This window comes from Pinus tabuliformis, chromosome 6 (assembly GCF_031772625.1).
Source record: "Pinus tabuliformis cultivar Carrire ecotype Pingquan chromosome 6, CPIR1, whole genome shotgun sequence".
NCBI lineage: Eukaryota > Viridiplantae > Streptophyta > Pinopsida > Pinales > Pinaceae > Pinus > Pinus tabuliformis.
In genome coordinates this window covers 908,332,006-908,350,573 of record NC_142292.1, presented here as the reverse complement: position 1 = coordinate 908,350,573, position 18,568 = coordinate 908,332,006, and positions in this window count along the sequence as shown.

Here is an 18,568-nt window from a genome sequence, read left to right as displayed (position 1 = left end):
TCATCAACCATCGACTATTTTGTTATTGTAAACCCATTCTACAAATTTGTAATGTAAATGATTATAATAATACCATGTATGTATGTAACAACCTAGGTAAGCCTATTATTTTGGTGATGAATTTAATCATATGAGGTTTTTCGTCTCACTGATTCATCTGTGTTTCCAAACATGGTTGATCGACATAGTTTTTCCCTGTAGCCTCACCCCAAAGGTAGGGTGGAATTTATAGTCAAAGTCTTAGATGAGTCCTAGTGTTTTAGTTGAGTCTTTTGTAAAATTGGTTTGGAAATAATTTACGCTAATTGGCTAAATTATTTTATTACAAGTCACTTGGTCTACTAGATCATATTGTGTCGCAGAATTGGGTATGTATTTTGAGGGTTTATAACAAACGGGTATTCACCCCTTTGAGGGTTGAATATGTAAAATCTTACATAAAAAAATATTTTAGTAAATTGTCCCTCATACTTAGACACCATGGATAAAATATTTGAGGGTGGAAAACAAATTAATCCCCTCAAGTGTCAATTAATTAATTGTTCTGGCAAAACTAAAATTAATCCTAAGCGAGAAAATTAATCAATTAGAATAAAATAAATTAATTGTTAAGAAAATAAATTTAGAAAATACATTTAGCCATTATCAAGGATTTACAACAACAACAAAAAATCTCAAAATTTTCCCAAGCAATATACAGATGTATATTTTGTGAATATATTTGTAATTTTTTATTTTTTTTGTAAACAATGATTTTCTAATCTTTGTTTTGCAACTAGGGTTTTGGGGTTTTCAATTATTTTAAAATTTTGTATATATTAGGGTTTTGTAAATTCATTTGTGTAAATGAAAATAGTTGGATTAGAGTTAGTTCTAGGTCCTTGAGGGTAAGATTTAGTCTCCAATTCTTTTGAAGGGCTAGCCACTGAAGAAATTTTTCAAAAATTGAACATCAGCAAAATAAAATTTTCAACCATGGGTTTGTAATTTTTTTAAGACATCGAGGCCTAACGTCGGCCTTTACACCCCCTACATTGGCCTTACAGGGCCCTGCATCATCATTTTCGACCTCTTAGAGATTGGACATAAACCCTAGAGGGCCTTAGCCTCCTCTTTAGCCCCTACGTGATCAAGTGCTCAGAATTATGCTAAAAAATAAGTGTCAAAATCTTGTCAAACTTAGATTCAGATTGAAGAGCTCATGAATCCAATGGTGTGAACGACACTCAAATCCGATGAAGAAGTTAGAGCAAGTCAAAATTCAAATTTGACTTGGCCACATGGCAGGATTGGGATGATGTGGCAAGGTCTTCAACCAATAAGGAGGCGCCAAGTGGCATCTCGCCATTGGCCATCGCAAATCACAGTGGTAGGCAGAAAAGGTGTCTCAAATCGGGTGAAAGGGATTGGCGAATAGGTATCAGCCCTGACACCGACGCAGTTTGAGTTCCGGACGCGATATGTTATTGTGTTGCAGTTTTATGTTTCGGCAGGTCTGTGATATTGCATCGCAAATGTTTCATTGTGTTAAAGAGCCCATAGCCAATTACCGAATGCGACAAGCAATAAGACCCTGGACGTGATGGTTCTTTATGCCACAGTTTAATATTCCGTTGGGTCCGCCTATATCGCATCACAGTGTTCTGCTGCTAAAACAAGACCTTCCGCCTGCCTGAACTCGTCGATTGTGATTTGCGATACAACCGACATGATATGGCCCGCGGTGCGGATAAATTCTTGCCCGGATAGCGGATTTTGGGGCTAATTTGTAGTTTTGTGCCATATTTTGAGCATTTTGTGGAAAGACTAGTGGGAGAACTGGGAGAAGTCATAAACTCCTTCAGTTCTTATCCAAAATTGATGCAAAAATAGTCAATCATAGTAGTTTTGAGTATTCTAAACTCATTGAGACAAGTTTCAGAGGCATCTAAGCATTGTAAACACACTTTTGATGTAATATTAGCATAATAGAGAGGCTCAAGCCATTGGAAGCTGGACCAAGGAGACATAGCCTAGGAGGCATTGACTTCTTTATCATGTGCTTGTTGTGTGTTATATTTTGATGTTCTTTGTTGTTATATTGTTGTTGTTCAACATATGTTCTTTTTATAACATTTACATAAGAAACTCTCATGGGAATCTATTAATTATGAAAAAAGTTTTGAATCCTTAAGCACTTGAAAAAGCAAATGATAAGCATCTTGGGTTTATTTCTGAATGGGGAATTAGCACAATATTACTAATCTGCACCAATTTAGATCACTACGTCAGGGTTTTCAGGCCAATTTTGGCCTGGACACAAGCCTAGGAGGCTTCATCCCCCCATTCTAAACCCTAGATAGCAGCCCTAAGGGCTTATCGTGGGCCTTTCTAGGCCTTTTCCTAGCCTCAACCCTCCTCTTCTTCTTATACAACCCTTCGCTCTCCCTATTGGCCTCTTCTTTCAGCCTTTCGACCCTTCTTTTGGCCTTTTTACCTAGCCACTAGTCTTTCTAGGTCTCTTTCACCCCAACGCTATCCCTACTAGGCCTAGTGTTAGCCTCTTTTGGCCCCATTTTTCCCTCAATCTATCTCTGAAAAAAATTGGACTGAATATTGGTGGGTTTTGCAGGAAAATTTTGGCTCAAGTTTGGTGTTTTCCGGTGCCAAGTTCATTGGAAGATTTTTGGCAACTTGGGAAAGTGATCTCCAAGGTCTTGGGCCTAGAGTTTGATCTTTAAACCCTCATTTTTCCTCATTGTTTGCTACAACTCTCTAAATCATTCACAACAATGGTAAAATTCATGTTTAAATGTTCTAAAATTCACCTATAAAATTCCTAAGCACACTAAGAAATCCATGGTAAAAATTTACTAGTGTTTTGGTAAGTTGGGCATTGATTATTGGGCATAAATCTAATTGTTTGCTTACTGAATATCTTTGCATAACTAGTGAAATCAGATCTGATATATTTCTGAATAACACAATTAAGAAGCATAATTGATTGGTGTTATATCTAGCACAAACTCACAACATCTAGGCATCTTGGGTATTAGTCTTTTTGGCATGAATCTTCAAATTTTGGTGACTGATATCTCTGCATAAAAGTGTAATAAGATCTGATATAAATTTAGAAACCATATAATAAGGGGCTAAAGAATCAAAGTTTTAGCTTGTTAAATTTGCTTGGGTATTTGGAAATTCTTGGGCACTTTTGGGCACAGAGTCTCATATTAATAACTCATTGCTTGCGATATTTCCTTATTGTTGTCATAAGTAATTTCAGATCTAATATAACACTGAATAAATCATCATAATACGATTGGTTAGCTTATATTTTCACTTGGCAATCCATTTAGTGTCACATTGATATATTTGGTTCTTACATGCTTGTCATTTCTCAGATCTAGGGTGATTTACTTGTTGTTGTCCTAAAAGTTTAATAATTGATCGTTAAATGTGATTGGGATATAAGTAACATAAGATCTCTATTTGTTCATGCTCTATAGATCATAATTATTCTTATTTCATGGTTTTATAGCAAATTGGTTTCTAATTGTTTCAAGTGCACTAACACATTTGTTGTTGTTGTGAAAATTCCAAAATGGAATTGTATTGGAGCAACTAGAAATTATTCTCCTAATTATTAATTTAATTCAACAATTTATTTGTTGATTGCTACGGAAAATACTAAATAAATCACACTACAATCTACACAAATAAAACTACGAAAGAATAAACGTTGGAAGAAATGCTAGCACACACACATAAAAATAACACAGTTAGTTTTGGACAAAAGTCTCCGGAAAAAAACTCTTCTTGGGAAAACTGGTGCAACAGTTGAGGGTTTTATTATTAAGTAGCAGAGAAATAATCTGAGTACAATCTGGATGCCAAATACCGGTAATCTTGTAGAGAAAATACTAACAAAAATCTAGTGAGGAATTTTCCTCGCCGCACAGGAAAATCTGGGCTCTGACTATAGCTCGAAGTGAGTCGTCCAATCTGCCTCTGCCCTAGCTCTGCATCACCCTAGCAGAGTCCCTTTTGCGCTCAGTTTGAATCAGCCTCTCCTCAAGTCGTCTAGTTTGTTGTTGTCTGGGAAAATGTTTCTCCTAGCCCCCCCAGAACCTCTGTCCATCTTCTCACACTGAAACTTGACTTTCCCTAGTAGAATTGAAATTGCCTGTAGAGGCTACTGCATTGCCCCAAAGTCAGCCTCTCTATGGCTCTTTTGCCTCTTTGCAAATGCACTCACTCAATCTGGAAATCTTCCTCCGGCTTCACTATCTCTGCTCCTTTCTCACTGCTTCGATCTTTGACTCTCTCCAGCAACTGACTACTGCTACTCAAGAAATCGATCTGCTAAGAAATTGAACTTCTTAAGTGTCTTCTCCATCACCACATTGAAATCCTCTTATAATCCTCTATTGGAGCACCAACGACCAAAATTAAAACATAATTGATGCCTAGGATTATCTCTGGATCGATCTATGTGAGTTTCTAGATTATTCTCATGTTGAAATAATTAATACTGGTTAATTAACCATATTCCCTGAGTTTAGACTTTGGAAATATTTAAAAACTGGTTAATAATCTAATTAAGTAATTTCTAGACAAAATTTCGAGAAATGATTTATGGGTTTGGAGATCTCATGTATTCTAGCCTCTCCACCAAATTTCAAGGCTAGAACACATCCTATACTACAAGAACTAACACTCCCTCTTAGTGATGAATGTGTTTTAGTGCTACTGCACCCCCTGTTTTTGCATCATCTCCTATCACGTTGTTGATGTCTAGCCATACTGCCCACCAACCATCGCGCAACTCTAATGTATGTTTCATCTATGTTGCTTCTAAATTGATGTCAACACCGCATCTGCACTATAATTCCCTCTCATCTGTTGCTGCTACAACTGCAACATTTGCAACTGAAAATCATCCAAAATATTGAATCAACTATGATCAGTATAATGCATTTGTCACCTGAGTCTTTGACTGCTACTAGTATCCTCAATGCAACTAAAGAATATGCGTTGTTGCTAACTTTGCACTGTTACCAACTCTCCACTGCACTCCCCACATTTGACTGCTACTAGTCTCTGCAACTGTCACCTGAGCATCTGATTGCATCAATTATCATTGATCCATCCTGCTACTGAATAGTGTGGCCCCCCATAGCAAGGTATTGATTTTGAAGTGGACTCCTCAAGGATCCTTCCCATATGTAACACTATGTGGCTACAACACCAAATCTCCCCATGTCACTCTTGGAGGCATATCAGTAAACATAGCGAAGTCTTCCTCCAATCTGGAGGAGGGCCTATCGATCTCTGTTGAAGTTGCATGTTGGTCCTCCTTCTCCTCCTTTCCCTTCTTCCCCAGAGGACACTGGGTACTGTAGTGACAAATCTCACCACATCTTAAGCACTTGACCTTCAGGAGGTCCTTCTTCTTCTTCTTCTACTCCCCTTGTCCCTGACATTCTCCTCCTCCTTCACCTGCTTCGATCTGTTGTTTTTGCCACTGATGGAGCTCTTAAGAAGAGCTCGACTCAATTCCTCCCACTGCAAGTCAACCCACATCCTATCCCAATATGTTAACTTGTCTCCGCCCAATATGCTTTGGACAAAGACCTTCCCGTCCTTAGAAACATTGTTGAGTGGAAATCTCACAAGCTCTATGGGTTGAGGCGTTGCCCCAACAACTGGCAACTAGTCACAAACTTCTTGAATCATGGTGAGCAAGGGGTATATGCCTTCCCCCTTTTTCATCTGGACGAACCTTAGCTTCTCCTCGAGGTACATCTTCCACTGCTCGGAAGTACCCTGATACAACGTGGCGAGAGCATCTCACATCTGCTTGGAAATATGTTTTCCAACTATATGTGAAACAACATGATCCCAGATTCCATATAGGATCAATCATTTTTCCCTTTGCATCTCCTTTTTTTACTCCTATAGTTGATTTGCATCCTGGGGAACTGTTACCACTACATCAATATATGTTTTCAGGCCAAATTCATCTAGAAGGAAGGACATCCTTACCCTACATATGATGTAGTTTGAAGCTCCATCCAACCTGTCCTGATCATGAAGCCCATCAGTTGCCATCTCAATGAACTATCAAAAGCCTCCTCTTTCCTCATGCTCGACTGTTGCTTTGTTATTCGCACTCCCTTCTAGAGTGAGAAGATCTGCTCACAATGACTGTTGGTCTTCAAGGAAAAAATCAAACTTCTTGAGACTAGAAGTTCCCCGAGGAAATTTTTCCCTCTTAGTGTGCTCTTCTTCCTTCCACCCGACACTAGCTCTGCTCTAGTGTACTGTTGTAGAACTTTTGCCTCCAGCTAGAGATTTTCTCAACAAGGAAATCTGAGTTTCTCCCTCTGCTTCTGGAATTACTCGATCTAGAAAATCAAATTTTTTTCTGCTCTGAAAAATCAAGTTTCCTCAAGTAACTAGACCTCTTGGAAAAAGACTGCGCTGCTCCTGGGAATTTCGGCCTACTGCTCTTTACTTAACAACAAAATCCCTTCTTTCGCTTTTGAGCTCTCTGGCTGATCAACTGCGCTATGATAACATGTGAATATTCTAATACGAAATCATATTGCAGCAACTGGAAATTATTCTCCTAATTGTTAATTTAATTTAACAATTTATTTTTTGTTTGCTACGACGAATACTGAATAAATCACACTGCAATATACACAAATAAAACTATGGAAGAATAAACGTTGGAAGAAATGCTAGCACACACACATAAAAATAACACAGTTATTTTTGGACAAAAGTACCTGGAAAAACTGATGCAACAACTGAGGGTTTTATTGTTAAGTAGCAGTGAAATAATATGAGTACAACCTGGATGCCAAATATTGGCAATCCTGCAGAGAAAATACTGACAAAAATCTAGTGAGGACTTTTCCTCACCCCGCAGGCAAATCTGGGCTTTGACTGCAGCTCCAATTGAGCCACCAACACTACCTTTGCGCTGGCTCTACGTCACCCTAGTGTAGTCCCTTCTACGCTCAGTCTGAATCAACCTCTCCTCAAGCTATCTAGTCTGCTAATGTCTGGGAAAATGTTTCTCCCGACCCCAAGGAACCTCTGTCCAGCTTCTAACACTGAAATTTAGCTTTCCCCAACATAATTGAAATTTCCTCTAGAGGCTACTATGCTGCCCCAATGTCAGCCTCTCTATGGCTCTTCTACCTCTTTGAAAATCCCCTCACCAGATTTGGAAATCTTCCTCTGGCTTCACTGTCTCTGCCCCTCTCTCACTGCTTCAATCTTTGACCCTCTCTCTCACAACTGAATGTTGCTACTTAGGAAATCAGTCTGTGAAGAAATCCAACTGCTCAAGTGTCTTCTCCATCACCACATCGACCTCCTCTTATAATCCTCTGTTGTAACACCAACAACCAAGATTAAAACATAATCAATGGCTAGGATAATCTCTGGATTGATCTGTGTGAGTTTCTAGATTATTCATCGCCTTGTCTTAATTAATATTGATTAATTAACCATATTCCCTAAGTTTAGACTTGGGAAATATTTAAAAATTGGTTAATAATCTAATTAAGTCATTTCTAGGCAGAATTTCCATAGACGATTTATGGGTTTTGGAGATCTCATGTATTCCAGCCTTTCCACAAAATTTCAAGGCTAGAAGACATCTGATGCTACAAAAAATAACACTCCCTCTTAACGAGGAATGTGTTATAGTGCTATTGCACCCCTTGGTTTTGCATCATCTCCTTTCATGATGTTGATGTCTGGCCATATTGCCCACCAACCACTGCGCAACTCTAATATATGTTGCATTTGTGCTACTACTGACCCTCTTGAACTACTGCAAATACTGCATCTGCATTGCAACTCCCTCTCACATGTTTCTGCTGCAACTGCAACATCTGCAACTGAAAAGCATCCACAATTTTGAATCAACTGTGATCAGTATAATTCATTTATCACTCGAGTCTCTGACGCTTCTAGTATCCACATTATCACCGAAGAATGTACATTGTTGCTAACTTTGCAATGTGCCAACTGTACTACTACCAACTCTGCACTGCACTCCCCAGCATCTGACTGCTACTAGTCTTTCCAAATGTCACTCTGGCATCTGACTGCATCAACTGCCACTGATCCATCCTATTATTGAATATTGTGGGTCCCCGTAGCAAGGTATTGATCCATGAGTTTGACTCCTCAAGGATCCTTCCAATCTGTAGTGCTTTGGGGAGACAACACCAAATATTCCCACCTCACTCCTGGAGGTATATCAACAAAGATAGTGAAGTCTTCCTCTAGTCTGGAGGAGGGCATATCGATATTTGTTGAAACTTCCTGTTGGTCCTACTTCTCCTCCTTTTTCTTCTTCTTAAGAGGACACTGGGTACTATAGTGACCAAGCTCACCCATCTGAAGCACTTGACCTTCGATAAGTCCTTCTTCTTTTTCCTATGTTCCCCTTGTCCTTGACTGGAACCCTTAGATGTGAGGGCCACATTCTCCTCCTCCTTCACCTGTTTTGATCTGCTGCTATTGCCATTGATGGAACTCTTTAGAAGAGCTCGCCTCAATTCCTCTTGTTGCAAGTCATACCACATCTTGCCCCAACCTAGTAACTTGTCTCTGCCTAATATGCTTTGGACAAAGACTTGCTAATCCTCAGAGACACTTTTTACTACCAATCTCACAAGTTATGTGGGTTTAGGTGCTGCCCCAACAATTGACAACTAGTCTCGGACTTCCTGAATCCTGGTGAGGAAGGGGTTTATGCCTTCCCCCTTCTGCATTTGGATTAGCCTCAGCTTCTCCTTGAGGTACATCTTCTTCTGCTCAGAATTACCCTAATACAACGTGGCAAGAGCATGCCACATCTACTTGACAATATCTTTGCCAGCTATATGTGAAACAACATGATCCCAGACTCCATCTAGGATCATTCGTTTCACCCGTGCCATCTCCTTTTTGTACTCCTTCAACTGATCTACATCCTGGGGAACTACTACTACTACATCAATATACGTTTTCAGGCCAAATTCATCTAGAAGGAAGGATATCCTTGCCTCCCAAATGACGTAGTTGGAAGCTCCATCCGACTTGCCCTGATCACAAAGCCCAACAATGGCCATTTCAATGAATTGTCTAAAACCTCCTCTTTCCTTTTGCTTAGTTATTGCTCCGCTATTTGCACTCCCTTTTAGAGTGAGAAGATTTTCTCACAACAACTCTTGCTCTGCAAGGAAAAAATTGAACTTCTTTAGAGTAGAAGTTCCCTGAGGAACGTTTTCCCTCTGTGTGTGCTCTTCTTCCTTCCACTCGATGTTGGCTCTGCTCTAGCGTATTGCTATAGAAATTTTGTGTCCAGCTAGAGATTTGCTCAACAAAGAAATTTGAGTTGCTCCCTCTACCTCTGAAATTACTCTATTTGGAAAATCAATTTTTTCTGCTCTGAAAAATTGAGTTTGCTCAAGTAACTCAGCCTCTTGATAAAAGATTGTGTTGCTCCTGGGAATTTCAGCTTGTTGCTCTTTATTGAACAACGAAATTCCTTCTTTCCCTTCTGAGCTCTCTAGCTGATCAACTGCACTCTAATACCATGTGAAAATTCCAATATGGAATCCTATTGCAACAACTGGAAATTATGCTCCTAATTGTTAATTTAATTTAACAATTTAATTGTTGTTTGCTACGACAAATACTAAATAAATCACACTACAATCTACACAAATAAAACTGTGGAAGAATAAACATTGGAAGAAATGCTAGCACACACAAAAATAAAAATAACACAGTTATTTTTGGACAAAAGTCCCTAGAAAGCCCAACTTGGGAAAACCGATGCAACAGTTGAGGGCTTTATTATTAAGTAGCAGTGAACTAATATGAATAAAATCTAGATGCCAAATAATGGCAATCTTGTAGAGAAAATACTGACCAAAATCTTGTGAGGAAATTTCCTCACCCCATAGGCAAATTCAGGCTCTGATTACAACTCCAAGTGAGTCGTCTAAAATGTCTCTGCGTTGGCTGTGCATGCACTCACGGATCTGGAAATATTCCTTCGGCTTCACTATCTCTGACCCTCTCTCACTGCTTCAATTGCTGACTCTCTCTGTGGAAACTGACTGTTGCTACTCAGGAAATCGATCTGCCAAGAAATCGAATTGCTCAAGTTTCTTCTCCATCACCACATTGACCTCCTCATATAATCCTCCGTTGGAGCAGCAACAACCAATATTAAAACATAATTGATGAATAGGATCATCTCTGGATCGATCCGTGTGAGTTTTTAGATTATTCTCACCTCGACTTAATTAATACTCATTCATTAACCGTATTCCCTAAGTTTAGACTTAGGAAATATTTAAAAACTCGTTAATAATATAATTAAGTCACTTCTTGGCGGAATTTTCAGAAAACGATTTATGGGTTTTGGAAATCTTATTTATTCTAACCTCTCCACAAAATTTCAAGGCTAGAACACATCTGATGCTACAATAACTAACAGTTGTGAGTTGATTCATAAGTTCACATCTAATAATAACACATTCTAATCTCAAATCACTTGTTGCTAAATAATTCAAGTTCTTTGGGCATCTTAATCTAGTTAACTTTCTCTATTGGCATTAAGTAACATGGGCATAAGATCATTAGTACTTTTGATTGGCATCATTGTGTTGAGCATCATTAACATATTGCTTCATAATCTTTAGAAGCTTGGATAATTTTATTTAGCATCTTGAGTTTTACTAGTTATCATCCTAAGTAAGCATCTATTAACATTGGTCATTGGCATATTTAAGTTGTCTCAAGCAATTATTGGATTCAAGTTCTAAATTTTCTATCATTGGTTAAACATCCTATGGATTTATCTATTGTTTAACCTTGACACATTCTTGGTAATAAGGTTGTCTTTCCATTCATTGATAAGTACTCTTGTCGTTGAATATTAATCATAACATAAGTACTTAAACACTAAGCCAATCTTAAACCAATAAGTCACTCATTCACCTTGCATAATCATTCTAAGTCTAGTTTCACTAATAATTTACCTCAAAACATAAGCTTGGTCGATAGACTTCTAGGGCCACCCTTTCTCAAATTAGCTTGAGGGATTCAACACCTTTCTAGTGGCTAACACGGTGACCTTATAGTCATCAAATCCACAGTATTTGCATTTTCGTGGGCATCGGGTGTGGAACACAGGGGAGGTATCGTTATTAAGCCTTTGCTTGCTTTCCATTGACTTCCATCCCACAACCTACTCTAAAGACTGGTTCCAAAGCAGTTGAGAGGAAGGTCTGTTAGTTCCCTATAATATTAGTGTATCACCCTTATTGTTATTTTTGTGCCCATGTAGCCCCCATATTGTTATTGTTGTGCCCCATAGAATCCCACTATTGCTATTGTTGTGCCCTTACATTATTATTGTTATGTAGGCTCTAATTATACTGTGACCGCTTAGATTCTTATACATACAAAGGAGGTCTTGTCATTTGTATCATCCATGAATTTATTATTTATGTTATTTAAAGGAGTTTTACCTGTCAAAGAGGATAATTTTTAAGTCGTTGATCTATATTTTTGTGAGCTAGTTGCATAACATTTGGTTTCAAAGCTTTGCATTCTAGGGTTTCACTTCTTCAAACAAGTCATCTTGGCATTTTCGCTATAATTTTTTTTCTACGAGGCTTAGAAAGCTAAAATTTAGATCACATGGAGATAAAATTTTGGTGAACTTTGTGTACAAATTTCAGATCTTGGTTCACTATATTTTCTGAGATATGATCCGGGGAAGTTAGTGTTTTTGGAAGGCTCCATAATTCTGTCTCAAACATGCGACCTAGGGAAAATCATCATAACTTTCGTTTCAAGCATCGAATTTGAATTTTGTAAAAAGTTTCTAAAATTGCATGGAATTTAGTTTTCGTGTATCAATTTAAGGGTTGACGGTTGAAACATGGACACGTGACATTACGTACAACTTTGCTTTATTGAACTAGTCCGTAATCAAGTCATCGTGGGAGATTTGGCATAACTCTTTCTTGAAGAATCCAATCTCGGTCAAACTTGTGGGGTTGGAAAGAAGACTTAGAGGGATACCACATAAAGAAATTTGAGAACTTGGAGATCTGAAATTACAGAGTTACAACCGTTTCAAGATCGAGCTCCTAAAAGCAAGAAAAATGTGTGTATTTAAAAAAAAATGCATAACTTTTGTTTGAAAAAATAGTTTGAAGTGATTCCAATGGCATATTGAAGCATAGATATCAATATTGGGTTCTAAAATTCCTCCTAATCAAAAGAATTCTACACCCATTAAGCCCTTAGAAAGCTCTACTATGACGCATGAAGAGGACGAATTGCAGCATGATATATCAAAATTACGGGACCAAGTGCAACAAATTTCGCTCTCACAAAGAGCAACCAAAGATGAACTAAAAGGTGACATTGATGGTTTAAAATACAACATGATGGTTTAAAAGGTGACATGAATCGTTTAGAAGCAGACATGGAAGGTTTGAGAAAGTTGTTGCAAGAAAGGCTTCCTAATGGTGACAAGTTAATCCATGAAAATCATGACAAGGACAAAAGGAATATGAATTATGATTTTAGAGACTCCAATGTCTGGTTTAAGAACCACCACATTCCAAATATAGATATGAGGAAGTTTGATGGCAAGGATCCAGTAACATGGATACTAGAGATGGAGCAATATTTTAATCTACAATATGTGCAATCCTCAAGAAAGTTATGTATTGCATCTTTATATTTAGAACCCAATCAGTTTGTATGGTATAGATGGCTTTGTTATCGTAAACAGCTTGTCACCTAGTCATTTTTTATGGAGGAAATGATAGCACATTATTAAGATAGAAAGAGAAACACCTTTATCCAATTGATAAATCTCAAACAAAAGGGTTTAATGGTGGAGCACATTGAAGACTTTCAAAAATTGAATATTAGGGTAACCGATATTCTAGAGGAGCATAGGGTTGATGTCTTCATAGGGATTTTAAAAGATAACATCCAACATGAGGTTCACCTCCAGGAACCTGATTCATTGGAGAAGGCATTCATGGCGGCAAGAAAAGTTGAAAGTAAAAATATGGCAACAAGGAAGTCTACCACTCACAACTATAAAGATGGAAGTGTTGACGCTCCTAGTCTTCCACAACCTACAAGGTTTACAGCACAACAATTGGAGGAAAAAAGAGCAAAATGGCTTTCTTACAGTTGTGATAGAAAATACACTAAAGGTAATAAGTGTGTTGAGAAGGAATTATTCTACATAGATTGTGAAGAGGAGGAAGAAAAGGAACAAGAAACATTAAAAGAGGAGGATATACACCAGGAACCAACCCCAGAGAAAGAAGAAATGAATATGACCATATCTTGTAATGTATTGGTAGGAATTACCACTCCTTAAACTCTCAAGATATAAGTATATATCAAGAAGAAAAAGGTAATAGTGCTGATTGATTTGGGTAGTACCCATAATTTTATTCATTGTAAGGTAGCCAAGGGATTGAATTGCTTCCTATATCCAACACCAGAGTGTTAAGTGATGGCTAAAAATGGAGGAAATATAAATTGTTCTAGAAAGTTCCATAATATCAAGCTAACCATGGGGGAATATGTATTGAATAGTCCAATGCTTTCCATTCCAATGGGTGGTGTTGATGTTCTACTAAGAGCCCAATGGTTACAATCTTTGGGGATGATAACTTTCAATTTTCAAGAACTTTTCTTGAATTTTTTTGGGAAGGAAAGGAAGTTGAATTAAGGGGTATGGCAGGGAAACCAGGAAAGATAATTAGTTGTAATGGCATGACAAAGATTCCAAAGAAAGAACAACAGGGTGTAATTGCATAATTGTTCTCACTCGAGGTTCAAACATCGAAATCATCTATTTCTCCAGAACTCCAAAAAGTCTTGGACAATCATTACAAGGTGTTTGCGATTCCAAAAGGCTTCCCACTTATTCATGATCATGATCATGCTATTCACTTGATTCTAGGGAGTGTTCCTCCAAACATCAGGCCTTACAAATATCCTTATGCCCAAAAGAGTGAAATTTAACATATGGTTGCAGAAATGCTAGAGGTTGATATAATTCAACCTAGTCAAAGTCCTTTCTCTGCTCCAGTAGTATTGGTGCCCAAGAAGGATGTATCACGGTGTATGTGTCCGGATTATAGGGAGCTCAACAAGCTCACTATTAAATATAAATTTTCCATTCCTATCATTGATGAATTGTTGGATGAGTTACATGGAGCAATTTACTTTACCAAGTTGGATATGTGTTCAAGATATCATCAAATTAGAATGAAGACTGAAGACATTCCAAAAACAACATTCAGAATTCATGGGGATCATTATGAATCTTTGGTCATGCCTTTTGGCCTTACTAATGCACCTTCCACACATCAAGGTTTGATGAATTCCATTTTCAAACCCTTCCTTAGAAAATTTGTGTTAGTATTCTTTTATGATATACTAATATACAACAAGTCTTGGAAGGATCATGTTTAACATGTTGATAGGGTGCTCAAACTATTGGAGGAGAAATAATTATATGCAAAAACCTTCAAATGTTTCTTTAGAGTACATGAGGTGGAATATTTGGGTCATATTATATCTCATGAGGGTGTTATGGTAGACCTTAACAAAATTAAAGCCATTAAGGAATGGAAAATCCCCATAACCATAAAGCATCTTTGAGGATTTCTCCGGTTGACAGGGTATTATTGCAAGTTTGTTAAGAAGTATGGGAGAATAGTAATACCTCTAACATCATTACTGAAAAAAAGATGTATTTTCTTGGAATCCAGAAGCAACGAAGGCCTTTGAACACCTCAAAGAGGTAACATGCCAAGCACCAGTCTTAGCTACACCAAACTTCACAAAAACTTTTATCGTGGAATGTGATGCATCAGGAAATGGAATTGGTGTTGTTTTAATGTAAGAAGGAAGACCCATTGCTTTTGAAAGTTGTCCAATCAAAGGAAAGTATTTACAAAAACCTATTTATGAGAAGGAAATGTTGGCAATACTACATGCACTAAACAAATTGCGACCTTACCTAATGGGAAGACACTTCAAGTTAAAAATAGATCAAGATAGCGTTAAATACTTTTTGGAACAAAGATTATCTTCAAAAGAGCATCAAAAATGGGTGACAAAGATGTTGGGTTATGGCTTTGAAATCATCTACAAAAAAAGGGAAGCAAAATGTTATTGCATGTGCACTCTCAAGAAAGGATGAGGATGTGGAAGCATTGCTTTGTTCCATTTCTATTATCCAACCTAAGTGGATAACCGAATCAAGGGATGAATGGAAGAATGATGAAGAGGTGTGGTCACTTATTCAAAACTTATAACAAGATATGAGTACATATGATATATTTAACAGGAAAAATAATTCATTATGGTACAAATATCGCTTATATCTTTGTAAGCATTCCCAATTCAAACAAAATATTCTTTTGGAAGTGCACACCTCTCCCTTAGGAGTGAACTCGTGATTTTGAAAAACTTACCATAGGGTCAAGAAGGAATTTTTTTGGGGTGGCCTTAAATCTGATATTTAGAAGTTTGTGGTAGAATGTTTCGTTTGCCAACAAAATAAAGTTGAGACAATTAAGACCCCAAGACTGTTACAACCTTTAGCCATTCCAAGTCAGCATTGGGAGGAGCTCCTCCTTTTAAAGCTAGTACAATTGCTACTACATTTATGGAAACAATTCAAAAGATTCATGGAAATACAAATATTATAGTGAGTGACAGCGATCCCATTTTCACAGGAAATTTTTAGACGAAATTATTTTATTGTCTTGGTACTCAATTAGCTCATAGTTCATCTTATCATCCTCAATCTGATGGGAAAACTGAGATAGTGAACAAATGTTTGGAAGGATATCTTCGTTGCTTTGTATCTGATAAACAAACACAATGGATCAAGTAGTTACCTCTAGATGAATGGTGGTATAACACTTTCTTCCATACAACAACAAAAATGACCCCATTTATGGCACTTCATGGATATCATCCACCGTCGATCACATCATATATAAGAGAAAATTCTAAGGTTCAAGCAATGGAAGATCACATCGAGCATCAACAAAAAGTTCTCCAACTCTTAAAGGATAACCTCATCCTGGCGCAGAGTCAAATCGAACAATAGGCAAATCAACATCGTAGTGAAATAATTTTTGATGTAGGTGACTGGGTATTTTTACAGCTACAACCATACAAACAAATGTCTCTCAAGCAAGCTAAGAAAGATAATAAATTATCACCCAATTACTACAGTCTTTAAAAGGTGTTGCAAAAGATTGGTATTATGGCAAACAAATTGGAGTTGCCCGCATCTTCCCGAGTACACCCAGTTTTCCATGTTTCATGCTTAAAGAAGGTTATCGGTGGCAAGCTTCCAGTTCAAATAGTTTTGCCATAACTTGACGAAGAAGGAAAAATCATATCTGAGCCTAAAGAAATCATGGAAACAAGAACCCGACATTTATGGAATCAATAAATTCCAGAGTATGTCATTAAGTGGAAGAACTTACCCGCTGAAGATTCCACATGGGAGGATGAGAATCTTATATAGAAGCATCCATAACTACTCAAGCATTGAGGAGAACACTTTTTTTAAGGAGAGGAGCATTTTAGGTCCCTATAATACTATTGTGTCACCCTTATTGTTATTGTTGTGCCCACGTAGCCCCCATATTGTTATTGTTGTGCCCCATAGAAGCCCACTATTGTTATTGTTGTGCCCTTACATTATTATTGTTATGTAAGATCTGATTATATTGTGACCCCTTAGACTCCTCTATACAAAAAGGAGGTTTTTTTCATTTATATCATCCAAGGATTGTTCATTTATGTAATGTAAAGAAGGTTTCCCCCTCGAAGAGGATAATTTTTAAGTCGTTGACCTATCTTTTTTTGAGTTGGTTGCATCGGGTGGATGGAACACAGGGGGAGGTATCCTTAATCAAGCCTCTTCTTGCTTCCCGTCGGCTTCCATCCCACAACCTATTCTAAATAATGGTTCCAAAAAAGTTGGGAGGAAGCTCATACTTAGAATAGGCATATAACTAAAAGTAACCAAGATTCTTGCATCCCACCTAGATTTTAGGATTTGCATAGCATATAGGTTAGTAAATCATATAAGCAACAATTGTCCATCTGGTTACTTGGTCTCTAATTAATAATAAGCGAGAAATCAACTCCATAAGGCATTTATCTCATTGCTGAATTTAATCTAGTCCTTAAATCTTTCTTAAATTACCTAAGTAGTTAGGCCACTCAGTCGTGTCTCCCTAACTTGTCGGTTGCCAACTTGTCCTCCATCTTCACATTTCCATAGGGACTACCCCCCATAGCATGTTGTTGGGAGACAACTATAATGGAGATAAGGGATTAGAGTGACAGCCCTCGACCTGAGTCATTGTCATAGTGCCTCTACAATCTAAGAAATTTGACACCCCACAACCCACAACAGAATGGGGTAGCTGAGAGGAAGAACTAGAGCATTGTGGGAGTTGCAAGAGTTATGCTACATGACCAAGTCCTGCAACTGCATTTGTGGGTAGAGGCATGTAATACAACAACCTACTTGCAGAATCGTAGTCCTCATCAGATTCTTGGTATGATTACACAAGAGGAGGATTTCTCGGGGAGAAATTCGGATGTGTATCACTTCAGAATTTTTGGAGCCTTTGTTTACTCCCATGTCTCCAAATATTTGAGGAAGAAGCTTTACCTAACAACAAAGTTGGGAGTTTTTGTGGGTTACACTGAAACTCCACACAATTACCATGTGTGCTTACTGTCCTTCAGAATGACAACTCTGCGAAGGGATGTACAGTTTGACAAGGATAAAGCGATGTGGTGCTCTCTTGAGAGGGAGCTTCAAATCCCACTTGAAGAGGATCTTTAGCCTCCAAAGCAGGAGCCTTAAGAAGTTGTGGAGCAACCGCAATTGGAGAAGCTAAGAGGAGGTAGAGTGGAGACATCTACTCAAGCATAACCATCTAGAGAAGGTAGAAAAAGAACTAGGGAAGCTGATAGATTAGTGCAGGATGCAAGAGAGAATGTGGGAGCTCCTTCAAATTCACACAGGAAAAGGAGGTCACCTGAGAGGCACACTCGATACATGGCTCTAATGATTGAGCTTATAGAGACTGAGCCATCCTCTTTTAAGGAAGCAGTAGAGGAACCAGTTTGGTTTGATGCCATGGTGCAAGAATACGAATCCATCATGAAGAACAATGTTTGGAAAGAGGTCCCAAGACTAAAAGATAAATCAGTTGCGGGTTTGAGATCGATATTCAAGGTTAAGCATGCAATAGATGGAAGCATAGAGAAGTATAAGGCTAGATTTTTGGCCAAAGGATTATCTCAAGTTTAGGGAATTGACTATGAGGAAACCTTTGCTCCTGTAGCAAGTTATTAATCCATTAGGTCAATTCTTTCATTGGCTACAAAGATGGGGTGGAAGATCCATGAGATGAATGTAAAAATAACATTTCTCAATGGTGTTATTGAGGAGAAAGTGTACATT